Source organism: Benincasa hispida, chromosome 12 (genome assembly GCF_027475165.1).
Source record: "Benincasa hispida cultivar pf3 chromosome 12, pf3_genome.v1.1, whole genome shotgun sequence".
NCBI classification, from domain to species: domain Eukaryota; kingdom Viridiplantae; phylum Streptophyta; class Magnoliopsida; order Cucurbitales; family Cucurbitaceae; genus Benincasa; species Benincasa hispida.
The window spans coordinates 33,826,867-33,846,352 of record NC_143489.1 but is presented as its reverse complement, the minus strand read 5'-3'; positions in this window follow the sequence as shown (position 1 = coordinate 33,846,352).

The following is a 19,486-nucleotide window of genomic DNA, read 5'->3' as shown; positions in this document are numbered from 1 at the left end:
GACCGTGCTACAAGAAAGCCAATCGCAACAGTCAGCCTCGGTGGCCTCTTTGTCGGTCTAAAAACTACAAGACATGATCATGACCTCCTTAAGAGCTCGATATGGAGAGTTGGCCCAAACCTCCTTCATGTATTCCAAGTCATACACTCAGAGGATCGACAACCTAAGAATGCCTACTGGATATCAACCCCCAAAGTTCCAACAATTCGACAGAAAGGGCAACCCAAAGCAATAGGAACAATAGGAGATCTACTGGTCAAACAGTTCGTCAGAACCCTCAAAGGGAACACTTTTGACTGGTACACAGACTTAGAGCCTGAGGTGATTGACAGTTGGGAGCAACTTGAAAGAGAATTCTTGAATCGCTTCTACAGCACCAGACGCACTATCAGCATGATGGAGCTGACAAACTTCAAACAACGGAAAGGGGAACCAGTCGTCGATTACATCAATCGATGGAGAGCTCTGAGTCTGGATTGCAAATATCGATTCATCGAGTTGTCTGCTGTGGAAATGTGCATGCAGGGTATGCACTGGGAACTCCTCTATATTCTACAAGGGATTAAGCCCCATACCTTTGAAGAATTAGCGACCCGCGCTCACGACATGGAGCTAAGTATCGCCAACAGAGGAACGAGGGACTTTTTGAACCACGAACCGAGGAAAGACAAGAAGAAGGTAAAGGGTGCGAGAAAATTGTGAAGGGCACCGAGAAAATTGTGAAAGATGTCACGAAGGAATCAATGGTCATTAACACAACCCCATTGAAGTTCTCCTCAAAAAGGAGAGAAAATAAGATGGAGAAGAAAAACCAAGAAGGCGAGAGACGTCGCCCAACCCTGAAAGAAAGACAGGCGAAGGTTTATCCATTCCCTGACTCTAACGTAGCGAACATGTTTGAACAATTACTAGAGAACTACCTTATCCAATTGCTAGAATGTAGGCGACCGGAACAAGCTGACAAGGTAGATGACCCCAATTACTGCAAGTATCACAGGGTCATCAGTCACCTGGTCGAAAAATGCTTCGTACTGAAAGAATTGATCCTCAAATTGGCCCGTGAAAGGAAAATAGAACTGGATCTAGACGAGGTGGTCCAAACGAATCACACTGCAGTGACAGTAACTCCGAGCGTGGTGCCACCAACCATATTTTATGAAGAAAGGAAAAGCTCGATCCAATTTAGGACCTTTGAACCTATGGTGGTGTGGTTTCAGCAGGAGGTCCAAGCTACAGATCCTCAAAACGGAAGAGAGCGCGTTGACGATCACGATAACGAAGGTTGGATTCTTGTGGTACGTCGTAAAAAGAGAAGACAACTAAACTCCACCCAAAAAGAGTCGCGTTCCTATAGAAGCTATAGAAAAAGAAACAAGACTCATAGAAAGAAAGGCAAAAAGATGACCGGAAGCCTAAGCCTGCTAAGAAAGAAGACAAGAACTTCCCTCAATTCTGACAGCCGGAAACTTCGGTAGAGCTTCTCCCAAGAAGCTTTCTTAATAATCATCCAGAGAAAGTATCAGAAGTTATTGCATGTCACACTGTCAACATAGTGGAAGTCGACAACAATCATGTGACTGTTGAAGAAGTCAAAGACTCAGAAGAAATGAAGCAAAGAACTTCTGTCTTCGATCGTATTAAGGCTTCAAATGGTCGATCTTTAGTCTTTCAAAGATTGAGTATGGTCACGGTAGGAGAAGAAGACCAATGTCCAACGACTACTTATGATCGAACTTTAGTCTTCAAAAGGCTAAGTATATCCACATCAAAGAAAGATCAACCTCTAGCATTTACTTTTGATCGTCTCAAGACAACAAGCGATCAACGTAAAGGAAGGATGAAAATCTTGAAGCCAACATCATTCCATGAAGAAAACAACGACGAAAAGATTCACAGTCATGTCCCTTCACGTATGAAGAGGAAATTCTCTGTGTACATAAGTATAGAAGGTTCCTTGATAGTGAAGCCAAAACTCATCATATTGACGAATCCTACAAATGAAGAGTATAATTAAAACCATGATGAAATAAGAGGTTCTGAAGTTTAAATGAAGAAGCTCCTCATCCCAAGAGCTAAACTGCATGATGTTCCTAGCCCGCATGAGCTTAAAATGTGAACGGCCCAAAAAAAATTGTATGAACTACGTTACGACTTGATCCCTTTCATTATAAAGGGTACGTAGGCAACTTAAAGAAATTTAAGTTCAGTCGCGCATAAAAAGAAAAAAAAAATCTCTATGAACTACGTTACGACTTGATCCCTTTCATTATAAAGGGTACCTAGGCAACTTAAAGAAATTTAAGTTCAGTCACAAATAAAAAGAAAAAAAAAATCTCTATGAACTACGTTACGAATTGATCCCTTTCATTATAAAGGATATGTAGGCAACTTAAAGAAATTTAAGTTCAGTCGCGCATAAAAAGAAAAAAAATCTCTATGAACTACGTTATGACTTGATCTTCTTCATTATATAGGGTATGTAGGCAGCTTAAAGAGATTTAAGTTCAGTCACGTGATAAAAAAATAATAAAATAAATACATAGAGAAACATAAATTTAGAGGAGACTACAAGACGCCAGAGAACATCACTGAAAAATGAAAAAATATATATATAATACTTCCATTCAAGTTGTTTCAGGGTTACAATAGTCAAATCCAGTAGCTATGACTAAGAGTGCGCCTAATCCAATAGAACGAGCAACATCAAGTCAAGGTACCCAGTGGCAGTTCCCCAGCTCATGCTGCATCGCTTCCAACACATGGCGTAAGACGTCCAAAGCTTTGACATCCTTGTAAGAAAGGATTAGGGTGGTCTCGATTTTGTTTATCGCCCCTCGAATCTCCAAGGCCTCAAGTTTATGCCGAGTCAAAAGGCTTTCACTCTCAGAAATCAGTCGTGATGTTTCAACCCGCTCGGACCTGATGGCCTCCAATCTGGCTAGTAGCATCTCTTCTTCTTGTAAGGCCTGGGAGTCGCATTCCAGTAGTGCCTTTCGTTTAGCAAAAGCACCACTTTCATCGTACAGTACCTTCTCCAGATCAGATTTAGCCTCCCTCAGACATTCCTCCTTACTTGTTTGAGTTAATTGAGAGGAATAGAATAACTGAAACTGATTGTACTTCTCCACGTTTCGAAAGTAATCATCAACAAGTTTTTTGAGAGGAGAGAGTTTGGCTTCGCAAATGTCGAAAATGGCTTGGAATATCTCATGTGTCTCTTTCTCTAGACTAAGAACCTTCTCGAAAGGAGTATGCATGATTTCCCACATGACTGAGCCTGCGTGGCGTCGAACGTCAGAAACTACAGTGGCAGCACAGAACTCGAAAATCTCGGGGACGATCGGGGGTGATGCCTTATCTGTTTGCCTCGGGAACTCACTGCCACTCTTGTCAAAACCTTCGACGCCCCTCCGGGTTGGAGAACCCTTACTACCACAGGCACCAAGGGGGAATTAGTTTCCTTGGCTATGAAATCTGAAGCCTCGATATCCTCAACGACCACGGCTTCCTTGACACAAGGGATGTCACTAGGGATAGCACGCATTGGACAAGACCCAGGTACAGGATCAACCGGCAACACTTCAGAGGTACCAACGCTCTCAAAGGCTAAGTCAACGACAAAAGGGCCTACCAAAGATTCTTCGCTTCGTGAGGCTTCAAATCCTTGAAGAGAAAGTTTCAAGGGTGACTGCAGAGGCGAAAACTAAATGTAAGCTGTATAGTTTTTTTTTTTAAAAAAAAAACATATGTATATATAAAAATTTTAAAAAAATACTATACCAGTAGATGGAGAGCGTCAGAAGCCACCATATCATTCTGAACCCTCTCAAGAAAATCGACATCCAAGGGCCTGCGTTTTTAGAGGGTCACTTCCAACAACGGTCTTCGGTACTACTATGACTGTCCTCCTCAACCGGTTTGGGAATGTCTTCTTGTACGATCGCCGCCTCCTCCTCAGTCAGGAGAAGTTGCTTCCCCCATGGTTGATCCTTCTACCTTTAGGTAACCTCGGTGGCGCTGGGGGAAGAATAGCACTAGTCACTAACAAATGACGATTCACTTCGAAATAGTCCCCGTGCTTTGTTAACCACCAATTCTTGAACCGTGGGGTAACATAAGTGTGTGGATCGAATGTACAGGCCAGCAAGAATACCTGAGACGAGGGCTTACGTCTCATGCATAATCTCCAATAATGTAAAATGTTCTTCGGCATAGGAGCAGGAGGTATTCCCCCCATATCATTTGGAATGTCCTGATGGAAGCCAAACTGTCGGCCAAAACGAAAAGAACTATACGACTCTATAGTTCAAACTTCCCATACTGAGAAGATATGTAACCGGATCGCATGCTGGTAAAATAACTGGACTTAAAAAAAGACAGGTCTCTATCGTCAGTTAGGCACTCGTGCCTACTCCTGTTCAAAATGTTCGCATGCCACTGAATACTGGTACCACTATGGATCAATTCTCGTGCCTCGTACTCGTCAAAATAAATCGAGCCACCTTCGCCAGAAAAGCATACCACTTTGGGGCCTCGAACAGCGACTGGAACAGGGTAATGTGTGTTAAAGTAATGGGCCAGCTAACCATGGACATAATGCATGGGAAAATGAAAGTCCATGCGCCCGATCGGGCTCGAAGCCTCTACTATTAGCCCCAAGCCGTGATAGATATTGGCCAAGAATGGAACGGCGAGACTATAAATAGTCCCGTGAGCCATCAAACTAGCTATCCTGAAAATCCCGGGGCAAAGGTAACCACCTTTCTGAGGAAATACAAAAAGGCATAACCAGCATGACAGAAAGGCAGCCAGATAAGTTTTGTCTTTCAACTCATTTTCAACCTCTAACTCCGCAAATAACATGCTCTCCCTGCTCGACCAATCTCAAAATGCATTCTGCGAGCCGTCAGGATTTTGTGTGGAACGAGACCGAGAGGCTTTCTTTTGCTTCCATGTGATGGGCTTGTCATATTTGCGAGCCCCTAGGAACCAAAAAAAGATCCAGGAGCTGATAGATACTAAGGAGTCATATTTCGAGGGAGTCGCGCGGCTTTCTCTCTGCGAACACACTATCGAAAAATATGCCTGAAAGAGGTGTTCACATGTCTTTGGCAAGTACGTCTCCTTATCACGATGACCGGTTAGCTCTTTGAGGGAAGAAACCACCTCCTCGTAAAAGTTTCCTCTAACCAGTAGAGCTCCAAGCAACCAGAGGTCCCAGAAATCGACGTTTCACCCGCCACGGTATGGAGGGTGTTGGTTGAAGGACACCAGGCTTCATAGAAAGCTCGAACTATGTCGCCATTGCGATCATACGTGTACAAGAAGGCCGTCACCGCGCCAAGTAAACCGACGTCACAAAGAAATCGCTCGTTTTGACCTACTGCAACCTCAAGCCACTCCCAGTAACAATCAACGAAGCCAAATTCTCCAGGAACTTTTGTCACGACGGTCCAGCGGACCTGACCCTCAACTATGCGACATCCAAGAATCATCTCTCGATCGGGATTCGGCCTCTCTTCGTGAATAGAAGACCGCAGGACCCATGCACGTTCTCTTCGGGTCAAAAGCATTTTCATCGATAGTTTGGGAAGGATCACGTTGTCGTCTAAACTGGGCCAACGATCAGTGAAAGAACCAGCTAATGATTTCGCTACAGAAAGGCTAAGTCTCTCCTTCATGGACTGTCTCCGGTCTTTAAGAATCACGAGATGCTTCTCATTGGATGAAATATACTCGGTGAAGTGAACCATTGTTCTTTGAAAGAGAAAAAAATTATATATATATGTGTGTATATATATATATATATATATATATCACAAGGGGGAATAGGTTTTAACCATTTTAAAAAAAAGTAAGTAAATAAAAATACAAAGGAGAGATAAAACCCCTATCCTTCATGACGACTTGCTAACAAAAATGGCCCGGAGAATCCATAGTAGCCCCATTTCTCATATTGAACGGGAGAATTTTGAGCCTTTGCAGGGGCCTTCGCATGATGACTGGGATGCACGAGCAGTGCATAAGACAGACTTTTCCAGGATCCGCCCTAGAGTGACCGAATGGGGGAGTTGTAAGCCTTTGCGAGGCCCCTCCCATGGTGATCAGGGTACAAGAATGATGCTACGAAGCAAACCTTTCAAGGATCTTCCCTAGGGTGATCGAATGGGAGAGTTGTAAGCCTTTGCGGGCCCCTCCCATGACGATCAGGATGCAAGAATGGTGCTACAAGGTGAACCTTTCGAGGATCCTCCTTAGGGTGATCGAATGGGAGAGTTGTAAGCCTTTGCGGGGCTCCTCTCATGACGATCAGGATACAGGAACGGTGCTACAAGATAGACCTTTTGGGGATCCACCTAGGGTGATCGAATGGGAGAGTTGTAAGCCTTTGCGAGGCCCCGCTCATGATGATCAAGATGCACAAATACGAGGAAAAACATGCACACCAAGGAGCCGGGCACACGGACGTGAAAAAAAACCCATCCTGATTACTGACGTTCGACAAGATTTTTTTTTTTAAAAAAAAAAAAACTCTTAAGTTATGCTTCAACTCCTGCAAAGAACAAGAAATGGCAAGTTAGTGAAAAAAGAAAAAGAAAAAAATATATATGAAAAACAAAAATGAAGGGAAGCCTTAATTCTCCATCTTTTCTTCTTTCTCCCTTCTCCTCACTTACAGCTTCCTACTGCAATTCAAGGCTGATTTGCAATCTGAGTCTGATTGACAAAGGATGTAAAGAATATAAGATCGAAAGAGAATCACAATTCAAATTGCAAAGGACGTAAGAACGAAGGAGATCACACTATTAGATGAAGAAGAGCATGCGTCTTGCCAGTATTTATATAGCTAAGTTCGATGGGATTTTTTTCTACTAATCAGTTGAAATCTGATAAAATCACGGGTTACTCGAATTGAATACTGTTTATTTTGTTGTGGAACTCCTATTCTTGCTGAAATTAGTTAAGAGTCAACAAAAAAGATCATGCTCGATTAGAGGCTGCCTGAATTAGGGGTCACGGTGGAGTTTTGAATCCCCAGATTCAACGGCGAGGAGTTTTGAGCTTAAGACTTGAGAGAATTTGGCATAAGCCAACAGTATGGAGAAGGAAATCTCGCTAAGGCTGGTATGGCTAGCCACAAAGCAGACGGCTGCCTGAGATATAAAAATATATATATTATATATTAATAAAATAATAATAATAATAAAAAAAAGGGAGAATCTCGCTCGAAATCCTCTCGCTGGTGTCGCTCTCTCCCACAATCTTGCTCGAAATGCTCTCGCTTGATCCTCGTTCTATCCACGACCTCGCTCTCGATCCATCTCGCTCTCTCCCACTTTCTCGCTCACAATCTCGCTCTCTCTCACGATCTCGCTCTCCAGTGTCGCTCTCTCCAAAATTTCACTCTCGCTGGTGTCGCTCTTTCCCATAATCTTGCTCGAAATGCTCTCTCCCCTGATCTCGTTGATAATGCTTGGTATCACTAGTACTGGCCTGATCTCGCTAGTAAGGTTGTCTTCCAATACGTTGGCTCTCCAAAATCTCTTCCATTTAAGTTCAAATTCATATTTCATTCAAATTGGAATTAAAATCAACTGTTATTCCAAATCTCAGTCTAAAGCTTCTAATCCAAATTTTTATTCTAAATTCAAGCCAGCCAAATCGGGTGAGATAAATGTCAAATCCGTCCCAAATTAAAATTTGGCCATATCCCAAATTTTATCAATATTCGAATGGTTAACCTGGATATTGAGTTATGAATAAAATGCCGAGTCAAAATTTGGCTATATTCCAAATTTTATCTCAAATTTAAATCAACCTTAGTTTCTATACTCAGTTCCAAGTAAAATTGAGCATACCCCAAATTTTTATCTCAAACCAAAATTGATCAAGATTCAATTTCACCCCAAATTCTATTCCGAGTTAGAATTAAGTTAAATTAAATTTGCAATTAAAGTGGAACATAAATCCTACTTTAGTTCAAATTAAGGTTTACTTAGCGAAAGTGTGTCAAACGAACAATATTTCAAATCAAAATTTTGAGCTAAATTCTCATATTTTGATTATAATGATGCACCAAATTAAAAGAATAAAAAATCATACTTTGATCTCATATTACATTTTTTTCGAGATTCATCCACTCAAGACTCCTGAAGTTGCACTCCTATAAGGCAGAATACCTTTGAAGACACAAATACTCTTCCAAGATTTCTACTTCAAGCTTCCAAGACTCCTGAAGCTGTACTTCTATAAGGTAGAAGACCTTTGAAGACACAAATACTCTTCCAAGACTTCTACTTCGAGCTTCCAAGACTCCTGAAGCTGCACTCCTATAAGGCAGAAGACCTTTGAAGATACAAATACTCTTCCAAGACTTCTACTTCAAGCTTCCAAGACTCCTTAAGCTGCACTCCTATAAGGCAGAAGACCTTTGAAGATACAAATACTCTTCCAAGACTTCTACTTCAAGCTTCCAAGACTCCTTAAGCTGCACTCCTATAAGGCAGAAGACCTTTGAAGATACAAATACTCTTCCAAGACTTCTACTTCAAGCTTCCAAGACTCGTGAAGCTACACTTCTATAAGGCAGAAGACTTTTGAAGACACAAATACTCTTCCAAGAATTCTACTTCAAACTTTCAAGACTCCTGAAGCTGCACTCCTATAAGGCAGAAAACCTTTGAAGACACAAATACTCTTCCAAGACTTCTATTCCAAGCTTCCAAGACTTCTACTTCAAGGACGTTCGGTGCTTTCCTTCTCCAAGTCAAGCATATTCACCCAACTGAGAGAGAATCAGAGGATCAAATATTAGAGATCAAACCACATTGCATCAAATCAACTCCAACATCAATACCAACTCAAGTTCAACTCCACGAAATACGTTTCTCCGGAAACCTCGTGCGAACAATATTAATAGGGGTAAATTTGGAATAATAGAAACAAAAATATGCTTTTATGTTTTTTTTTTGTTATATTTGCAAATTTTGAAAAACCATTAATAAATTTGTAAATGTAAGAATGTTTATTTTGCTATTTTTGCAAATGCCCAAGAAAATTAGTATACTGACCACTAGATCACAACCAGAATAAATAATAAATTTAAAATTTGTCGTGCTATCACTAAATAAATATGTGTGCTTTTTAAAAAAACAAAAATGAGTTTTCAAAAACCATTTTTTCCGTACTTGAAATTTCTTAACAAATTTTAAAACTTTTTTTTTTTAAAAAAAGGAAACTAAACTAGATACCAAACAAACTGATTTTTTATAAATTAAAAATCAAAAAGAAAATATCAAATGACTGTTAAACAACCTGTATGTAGTGGTTAAGTTATTGATTTTGATTGGTGAATTAGCAAATTTAGTAATTTAATATATATTTTTGTGATAGCGTCTTTGAGATAATTGTATAAAGTCTAACCCAAAATGGTCTTTGTCCCGTTTTTGAAATTGAAGATAAATTTGCCCTTTTACTTACATCCTCATCAACCAAAAATAAAAAACTACTGTTAATTTTCTTTTTCCTTCTTCCTCTTCCAATTTTCCATTTCTTCATTTGCGTCGACCACTTTTCATTTTCCTTTTATCCATTCGTAGCTGACCATTCGTCGACCATTGGAATGTTGTAGTAGGATTTTCCAGTTGTAGAGGTGTCATCATCAACCATCAGAACGCTACAATGGAGTCACGCAGAATAGGAATGAAACATCAAATTCATGAGATTGCCGAAAAGCGAAAGAGAAAAATGGAAGAAACCATTTGGTGAGCGTTGTAGAGGCAAAAGGAGATTGAAACGGCGTGAGAGAGGGAGGAGACTAACAGACGGACAGTGAGCGAGAGATAGGAGAGTGAAAAGGGCAACCTATATGTACGAGGTTTTATCTTAGTAATTTCACCCAAATATAATGTAAGCAAAGATTAAAAAAAATCAATTTTCAAAATGTAGGGGATAATTTCATTTTTAGACCCAAAATTTGATCATCCATATGACGAACTCATTTCTTGGTTTTTGTATGGATGACCCACTTTAGAATATCCCAATGAAATCTGACTTTAACCTTCTGCTTACGTCACAATGTTGAATTATCGAAATAGAACATTGTGTATGCGATCTCACTCTTACTCCTTAAGAGGGTCGTTTGGTTGACAGGTTTTCTGCATGGGAATTGACATAGGTATCCAATTCTCAGGTTTGTTTCATAGTTTTCACCTTTTTGTCTGAGAACGGTCATTCTCATTTCCCACATTTAAGGGTTTCTATTCTGTTAAAAAATTATGGGTTTTCTCTTTTCCTTTTTCTATCTGTTTTTCATTTTACATATAATTTCACTTTGAATACAGCTAACTAATTAATTAATTAATTAATATTAATTTAATAAAAATAATATAAATATTTATTTTAATAACTCAATAATGATATATTAAAATATTTACTTGACTTATTTTTATAACAAAAATTTATCAAATGAATGAATTGTTTTTTAAATAAATTATTAATTTATTCACTAATAATATCTTAAATATATTTAATTAGTAAACTAGGATTAGTTAAATTTACTTAGTATTAAACTTCATTTTCAATAATAATAATTTATTACTTTATTTTTTTTTTAATAATCAAGTAATTTATGGAGATTTTTAATTTGATCATTCATTATGAACATACAATCATCACTGATTATTTATAAGAAGTTAATTATTTATTGTGATTATTTTTTATTACTCCGTTCATTATTAACATATCATATTTACAAAATATTTTTTAGTATTCGTTATTAATATATCATATTTTTATATCATTTTATTCACCTTTTATATAATATATTGTCTATTCAAATATATTTTTTTATATTATTTAATTAAAAATAAAATTACTAATGTTGAACTTGATTAATAATAAAAATGATTATGTGTTAGATTATAATTAGTATGACATTCATTAAATACATTAACTGATCAATTTTAATTATAAAATTATTAAAATATTTATAGTTATAATTAAAATATTGAATATTTATAATTAAAATTATTATTGATTCATAATTAATTAATTTTTTATTGATATATTTAATATAATTTATTCTTTTAGTTATTAATATATTACAATTATAATAAGATTTTCATGCTTAATTTCATAAATTAAACACAAACACAATTTTTGTTCATACAATTTTGATAGCATTCTCATGCACAACCAAACACAGTCATATTTGGTTCTCAGACATCCTATTCTCAGATATCTTATTCCTAAATATCCTTTATTCCAGACATCTAGAAATTGTTAAACCAAACGGCCTCTAAAAATATATAAGATTTTCATGCTTAATTTTACAAATTAAAGTACAAACATAATTTTTGTTCATAAAATTCTGATAATATTTTTCATACACAACCAAACACAATCATCTTTGATTCCCAAACATTCTATTCCCATGTATCCTTTATTTATAGATATCTATAAAACTTTAAACCAAACGGCTCTGGTTGGGAATAAACCAAACTTTAAAGTTTTATAGATATCTGTAAATAAAGGATACATGGGAATAGAATGTTTGGCAATCAAAGATGATTGTGTTTGGTTGTGTATGAAAAATATTATCAGAATTTTATGAACAAAAATTATGTTTGTACTTTAATTTGTAAAATTAAGCATGAAAATCTTATATATTTTTAATAGATCAATTAATTAAATAATAAATACCATTCAATATATCGATAAAAAACTAATTAATTAAGAGTCAATAATAAATATTTATTTATAATTAAAAGTAGCCAAATAATATATTTAAGAAAGGGAAATTCTTATAAATAGAAAAATCCCAAAGTATTTACACTTTATAGCAAAAAGTCTAAAAATGCTATGTATTTATGAAACTTTTTGCTATAAGGTGTAAATATTTTTATATATATTTTTTATATTTAAAAAGTTCCCTTTAAGAAACGTCATATTAATTGTAATCTAATACTTAATCATTTTTATAATTAATTAAGTTCAATATTAGTAATTCCTATTTTAATTAAATGATATAAGAAAATATATTTTAATAAACAATATATTATATAAAAAGTGAAAATGAGATAACAATATGATATATTAATAAAGAATATTAAAAAAAATCTATAAATATGATATGTTAATAATGGATGAAGTAATTATAAATTAATCACAACAAATAATTAATCATAATGAAGGATCAAACTAAAATTAATCTCAATAAATAATTGTCTAATTATTAAAAAACAATAAAGTAATCAACTATTAAAATTGAAAAATGAATTTTTTGCACTAACTAAATTTAACAAATCTTAGATAACTAATCAAATATATTTAAAATATTGTTAGTTAATCAATTAATAATTTACGTAAAATAGTAATTGCACTCATTTAATAAATTTTTACTGTAAAAAAAATTAAGTAAATATTTTAATAGATTATTATTGATTTGTTAAAATAAATATTTATATTAATTAATTATACTCTAAATAAAATTATATATAAAATGAAAAACCGATGAAGATGAGAAAAGAAAAAACCCAAATATTAAAGAAATAGAAAACCTTTATCCATAGGAAATGAGGATGTCAAGGAACGAAAAAATTAAAAGGATATTGTCCTTTTAGAAACTATTTAGGAAAATATTGTTGTTTTCAAACTATTTGTAAAAATATTATTGTTGTAATAACTCGAGGGTTTAAAATTCGACCAAGGTAGATCGAATTTTAAATCCTCGATCTTGCCCTATCGCTTTTTGAAACATTATTATTTTGAGTATGTTTAATTATCATTGCGAGACCTTCCTCGATCAAGAGATCGTATTTCTAAATGTTCATAAGGTCTATAACTAGCTAATGAACCTCCTTCTTTTTGCCACTGAACTTCCCAATCAAATTCGTCATAACACTCATAATTATTTGATGTGTTAAAAATAATTTTGTATTGGGAGAGAGTAAGAAATAGGTCAGTAAGAGAGAGAGTGAGATAGCGAGAGTACACTTCAATTTTTGGGTCATTCGTACAATTTTTTTTTTTTTTTTTTTAATTATTACACATTCCACCTTCTTCATTCTTTCTTCCTTTCTTTTTCTTTTTCTTTTTTAATTTTTCATTTTATAAAAACAATTTCTAAAAATATTTTATTATTTTATTTAAACTTTAAAAAGAATAAATTAAAAAAAATAATATCTCATAAAAATAAAAAAATATAAATTAAATATCTCATTTATATAAAAATAATTACAAATATCAATGTGTCCCACAAGGCGGACGTCGTCGATTTCGAGCTGGTTGTCGTCGTCGACTTCGAATTTGAGGTTGCTCGGGTTCTTCTTAATGTTGCTCTGGTACCTCTGCAGGCGCTTCATAATATAAATATTCATTATGCTCTCCACGACCCCGACCATGTCCATGCACGTATGAAGACGAAGGACCAGCCTCTAAGTCATGATGTCCTGAACCAAATGCTGACATCATCATCATCAGACTAACATAATCAGTTTGACTCTACGTCTGTATCATAGGGGGCAACTCTTTTACATTACGTGCAACCTCATCAAACTCATCCTCTTCCCGAACATGTCCTCTACATCTAAGAGCTGGTGGAGTAACAATAGGTATATCGTACATATAATGAATTTCCTCCATATAGTTTTGGTTTTCACTACATATAGCAAGAGCCTGGTTCGGATCATTCTCAACCTCACAGTGTCTACTATTATTCGATCTCTGTGAATTATAAAACAATTAGACAATATTTAAAACAAATTAAAATTAAAAATAATTAGATAATATTCATTCATTTACCAGATGACCCACAACTGCTCTCGGATGAGTGACATAGCGCCTTGTGATATTATTATACTAATGAATATATTCTGGAGTGACATATGTGTCAAATTGTTCAAGAGAAACCCTCACTACAATAAACCTTGCACGATAGTGCCATCACACTACCAAATGTGCAATTTTTTCAGACCAATCTCCAGTCCTTAGGTCAATATCATGCAGTACCGGGTTCAATATTACAAGGCGGTGGGACATCCTGCTGAAAACCGAATTGTCTCATCACCCTGTCAGAAAGATGTCACTCGCCAATGTGAAAACATATGAGAGGACTCATCGTCTGCCATATGTTTTGACCATTCGTACAAAAATTAAGCAAAGTATGCATAATAATTTTGTACGGCTCCTAAATAACCTGAAACACAAAATATTATATTAGAGAATATTAAAGACAAATACAATAAAAATGTGTATAAAATAATCAATTAGATTCAGTGTAATGTACCTGATCAGGTTGAAGCAGATCAAACATGTATCTATACTAGCTGACTACATGTGTGGCTATCCTAGTCACACAAAATTTGTCTCTCCACCTAAAATTTTAAATTGATAATTTAGAATCTAAATTAACTAGATCAGTGATATAAAAATTAAATTGAATTAAAACAACATACTGAGAACCGTAGGCTCGTTCAACTAACTGAGCGTCATTAACATGTTGTAGCTGTGGAGCCATTGTTGAAAATCGCTCCCAAGCCCATAGTTGCAAAAGTATGATAGACTCAGCTATCTCTCGAACCTCAGGTCTTTTTGCTTTGCATAGTTGTCTATATAACCATGTCAAGCATGCTCCACCCCACGAATACCGCCCCGCATCATGAAGGTTAGCTAACAGTAGCAGGAACATCAAGTGAACAAACTGACTCGATTTATCTGAAAACAGACTTCTACCCATCATTTGTAGTATATATGCTCGTGCATATCTTATGACGGTTTCCTCGTCTGCATCATTTGTGAGCTTATGAAATTGTGTTCCTAACCATATTAAACTTAACCTCGATCATTTAATCTTGTCGGCAGGTGGGGTCGCACCGAGGTACAGTTGACAAACTTCTCACCAGTCATCGTACATCACTCTGGTGACCGGTTCATCGTCAACAGGTAACCCCAGCAATACTTCTATGTCTTGTAGAGTGATAGTGCACTCTCCAACAGACATATGAAATGTATGCGCCTCAGGCCTCCATCTCTCGACCAAGGTTGTGATCAAATGCTAGTCCAACTGAATAAATCCTAATCTGGCAACCCCATAGAATCCAGATGTGCGTAGTAGTGGTAGTATTCGAGGGTGGAGCGGGATAGTGCACTGGAGAACTGCCTCTCGATGCTTTCAAGATATTTCTCCAGTAGTACGATCTCGCCATACAACAGATGATCGATGAATGGACTGGTCGTACAAAACACCGGAATCAACAGGTCCTGGGTTTAAAGCCATGATTTGAAAAAAAAAAAATTATTTCTCAATTAAAAAAATATTTATTTCTCAATTAGAAGAATAATGTACAACTTAATTAAAAGAATGTTTTAACAATATTCTTTTGAGGTTAGTAAATTCCACACTGTTAAGTAAATTCTTTTGAGGTTAAATTCTACAATTTAATTAAAAGAATATTTTAATAAAAGAAATTGAATATACAATAAAAAAAAAAGAAGAAATCTCGCTCATGAGCAGGATCTTACTCATGAGCGAGATTTCCTTCACCCACTTATCTTTTATTGTATATTCAATTTTTTTTTATTATAAAGTTGTACATTATTCTTTTAATTAACTTGTACATTATTTTTTTAATTAATATATATATATATATATACACACATACATATATATACATATATGTACATTATTCTTTTAATTGACTATAATTGAATAAGTCTGAAAAAATATGGTCAACCTTGATTTCATTATCAAGTAAATTAAAAAAAGGCGAAATAAGTAAATAGAATAGTAGAGAAAAGTGATGTAAAACTTTATTGATTACAATAAAAAAATGGCAGTGTGAGGGTAAAAAATAATGTAAAACTTTATTGATTACAATAAAAAAAATTGAATATACAATAAATTATTATAAAAAAATTGAATATACAATAAATAATAATAAAAAAATTGAATATACAATAAATTATAATAAAAAAATTGAATATACAATAAAATGAATATATAATAAAAAAATTATTTATTTTTCAATCCCTAACTATCTGGAGCTCGTCTTAGTAACGAAGGACACTTCCTTCGATTATGTCCTAACTGATTACAAAATCCACATCGTTGTCGAGTGGCTGGTTCTGTCCAATCCATCTCGTTGTGATAACGTGAACTTTTCGGTCTACCAGGTTTTCTCAACAACGATGGATCAGGATGTAAGACGGGCATATTAGGGTGCGTGATCCAGTAATCTTCATGCGGTACAGGTTGAAATTGAGGAGAGTAACATTCAGCATATGTTGACAATTTGTAGTAGTCCTCAATAAAATCTTCGTAGTTCATGTTAAAATGTGAGCAAACGGCCATAAAATGCGAGCATGGAATGCTGAATGCTTGCCATTTATTACATGAATAGTACCGCTCGAACCTGTTTAGCCTCAATATTTGAACGTTTTGTCCTTTGACATTGAGACTATGATGTCCGGTCTTTACATGAAACACACCTTCATACCGATCGTATGATTGTACTTCATGTTTACTAGATTGTGCAGCCCATTTATTTATTTTGTCGTGTGCATACCTGGATTTTTATTCCACTTAGTATTATAAAATATGTTTGAAATAAATTATTAATAAAATATATATACATAAATAATATTACCGGGTGTATTTATCTTGACGCTCCAATGTATTCCTTATTTCTTCTCTTCTTTTCTCGAAATAGTTCACGCATTTGAATAATGTTATATGAGCAAGAGCATTTATAGGCAACATTCGAGCTCCTTTGAGGACTCCATTTATGCACTCTGATAGATTTGTCGTCATCCACCCATATCTGAATCCTCCATCATGTGCTTGAGTCCATTGCTCTAAACTAATGTTGTCAAAAAAACTCAGACAGCTCCGATTTATTCCTTTGATATCTTCAATTGCTTTGTTGAACTTTCGAATTTGAAACTGACACCCGGCACAATAAACATAATTTTTCAATGAATTAAATTTATACTTTTTTATTGAAGTTGCTGACGATATGTCATAAGTAGAAACGATGGTGACATTTCGGTCCCGTCCAACCATTTGCTAGGTTGTTCACTCTGCAACTATACCAGCATCTCGATCTGAAATTAAACACACCTCTTCGTGTGTTACAATTTCTCTCAGGTGTTTTAGGAACCATCCCCATGAGTCTGTGGACTCTTCATCAGCAGCGGCAAACGCAAGTGGAAGTAGATGGTCGTTCGAGTCAACTGATGTAGCAAGCAATAGTTTTCCTCTATATTTGCTATACAAGTGTGTACCATCTATTTGAATGATCGGCCGACATTTATTAAAAGCTTCTATACAAGGACCAAATTCCCAAAATACAGAAGTTAGGATAACATGGCCTTCAGTAAGCGTTTCTTTAACTCTCCACTCTACTCGTGTTCTGGGATTGGTCTGCTTAACCATATATAACCACCTAGGCAACAATTTGTAAGACTCATCTCAATCACCGAATACTTTAGCCAACGCTTTTCTTTTTCCCTCCCATACCCTATGGTAAGGAACATGATATCCAAACTTTGATTTAATGTCGGACTGCAGTTGTGCCACACTAATAGATGGTTTTTCTCTTACGGCGTCACAGAACTCCAGTGCAATCATTGATGAATCCAATTGCACGTGACTTTGACTTAGTTCTGAATAAAAACATGTATGCTGCTCATCATACTTAGTGATCTCGAACAAGCCATGCGATTTTTTCTTTATTGCACGAAGTCTCCACTTGAAACCTTCCTCCCACTTCTTACACCTAATTGTCCAAATCGTCGGTGTAGATTCAACAACCTCATATAGTGTGTGACAATTTATTGCAAAACATTTGACCGCGTGTTGTAGCATTTCCTTGTCTTGACAAATCATCCCTTTATACAATCGAGTATTGTCAACGTCCACAGGAGCTACAATTGGGCCATGTTCCCGAATGCTATCCAGTACATTCATATCCAAATCATTGAATGTATCTGAAAACATCTTATATTCACGACCATCGAAATCCAACTCCTCAAATTCGTCATCCGTTTCTATTCTGAAGTCTCTGTTAGCCGTCATATCTTCATTATCACATGACGATGCAACTGACTCCGGATTAGGATCGATACATTGAGTTGGATCTTCAAACTAGTTAAATGATGTATTAGGATCCACCCCTATCCTATTTACATTTATATACAAATGCACTAGATTTGGCACTGGCATTGCCATTGAGAACATCAAGTTCATAGCTTGTGCATTCGAAATAGGGAATGAAATAAACCTTATTGATCCTAATGGTCCTAGATTAGGATGTCTATATATTATTTCTATCTGATTTGCTCCCATATCTACACCAAGTAACATCCTAACAATTTCAATGAATTGTTCAAATACAATTCTATTGTTCACATTTATGGTAAAAATTTCAAGCATTTGTCTGTCATTTTCTAAAAAAAAAAAAAACATCAATTTTTTATTATACTTTTTATAAAAAGTATATTAAAAAATATTAAATTTTTTAGTTTATAAACATAAACTTTTTAAGTTTTATGAACAGAACAATAAATTAAATTTTTTAAACATAACAATAAATTAAACTTTTTATAACTATTTTTAAAAATAACAACAAATTAAACTTTTCAAATTAAAATGAGGTAAACATTTTAAAACTATTTTTTTAAATTTAATACAAAATAAAAAATTAAATTAAATTAAACTTTTTCAAACTATTTGAAACTATATTTTCAAATTTAATACTAGAAAATATTAACTTATCACAATGAACATAACAACAATAATTTTCATATGAATAAACTAAAATTTTCGAACTATATTAAACTTTTGAAACTATACTAAACTTGTTAACTATCACAATAATTTTGTATTAAATTATAAATATCAACTTCTTAAACATAACAATAAACTAAACATTTTAATACTATACACATCAAAGTTAATACTAAATAAATCAAATATCATAAGAATAAACTAAACTTTTCAAATATCATAAGTTCAACTCACAGATTCGATGATAATTCTCTTTTGTGACAACGTTCACCCTTTTTTCTTGTTATTTATTATCTGACAAAAACTACAAAAAATTAAAAAAAAATTAAAATCTATAAAAAAAAGTAATAATATAAGAACAAAAATAAAATTTATAATTATTCTTAAAAAATAAAAATTTAGTAGAGTAACGAACCAGTATAGTTGTGTGAGAATAATTTGTATTAAACGAAATACAAGAAGAGAAATGGAAATGGGAAGAGAGGAAGATGATTTCGAAGGCTTATTTTTTAAGGTAATAAAGGGGCAGTGAGCTATGAAGTAAGCAAATCAAGGGGAGAGGAGTGAGCAAAATCAAAGGCAGTGAGTTAAAAATTATCGAGGGAGTGAGTGAGCAAAAATGAAGAGGATGGTGGTTTAAAAGGATGTAGGTCGAGTGTTGAACACTTTACCCACGAGTTTGGGGTGGTTGAAGAGGCA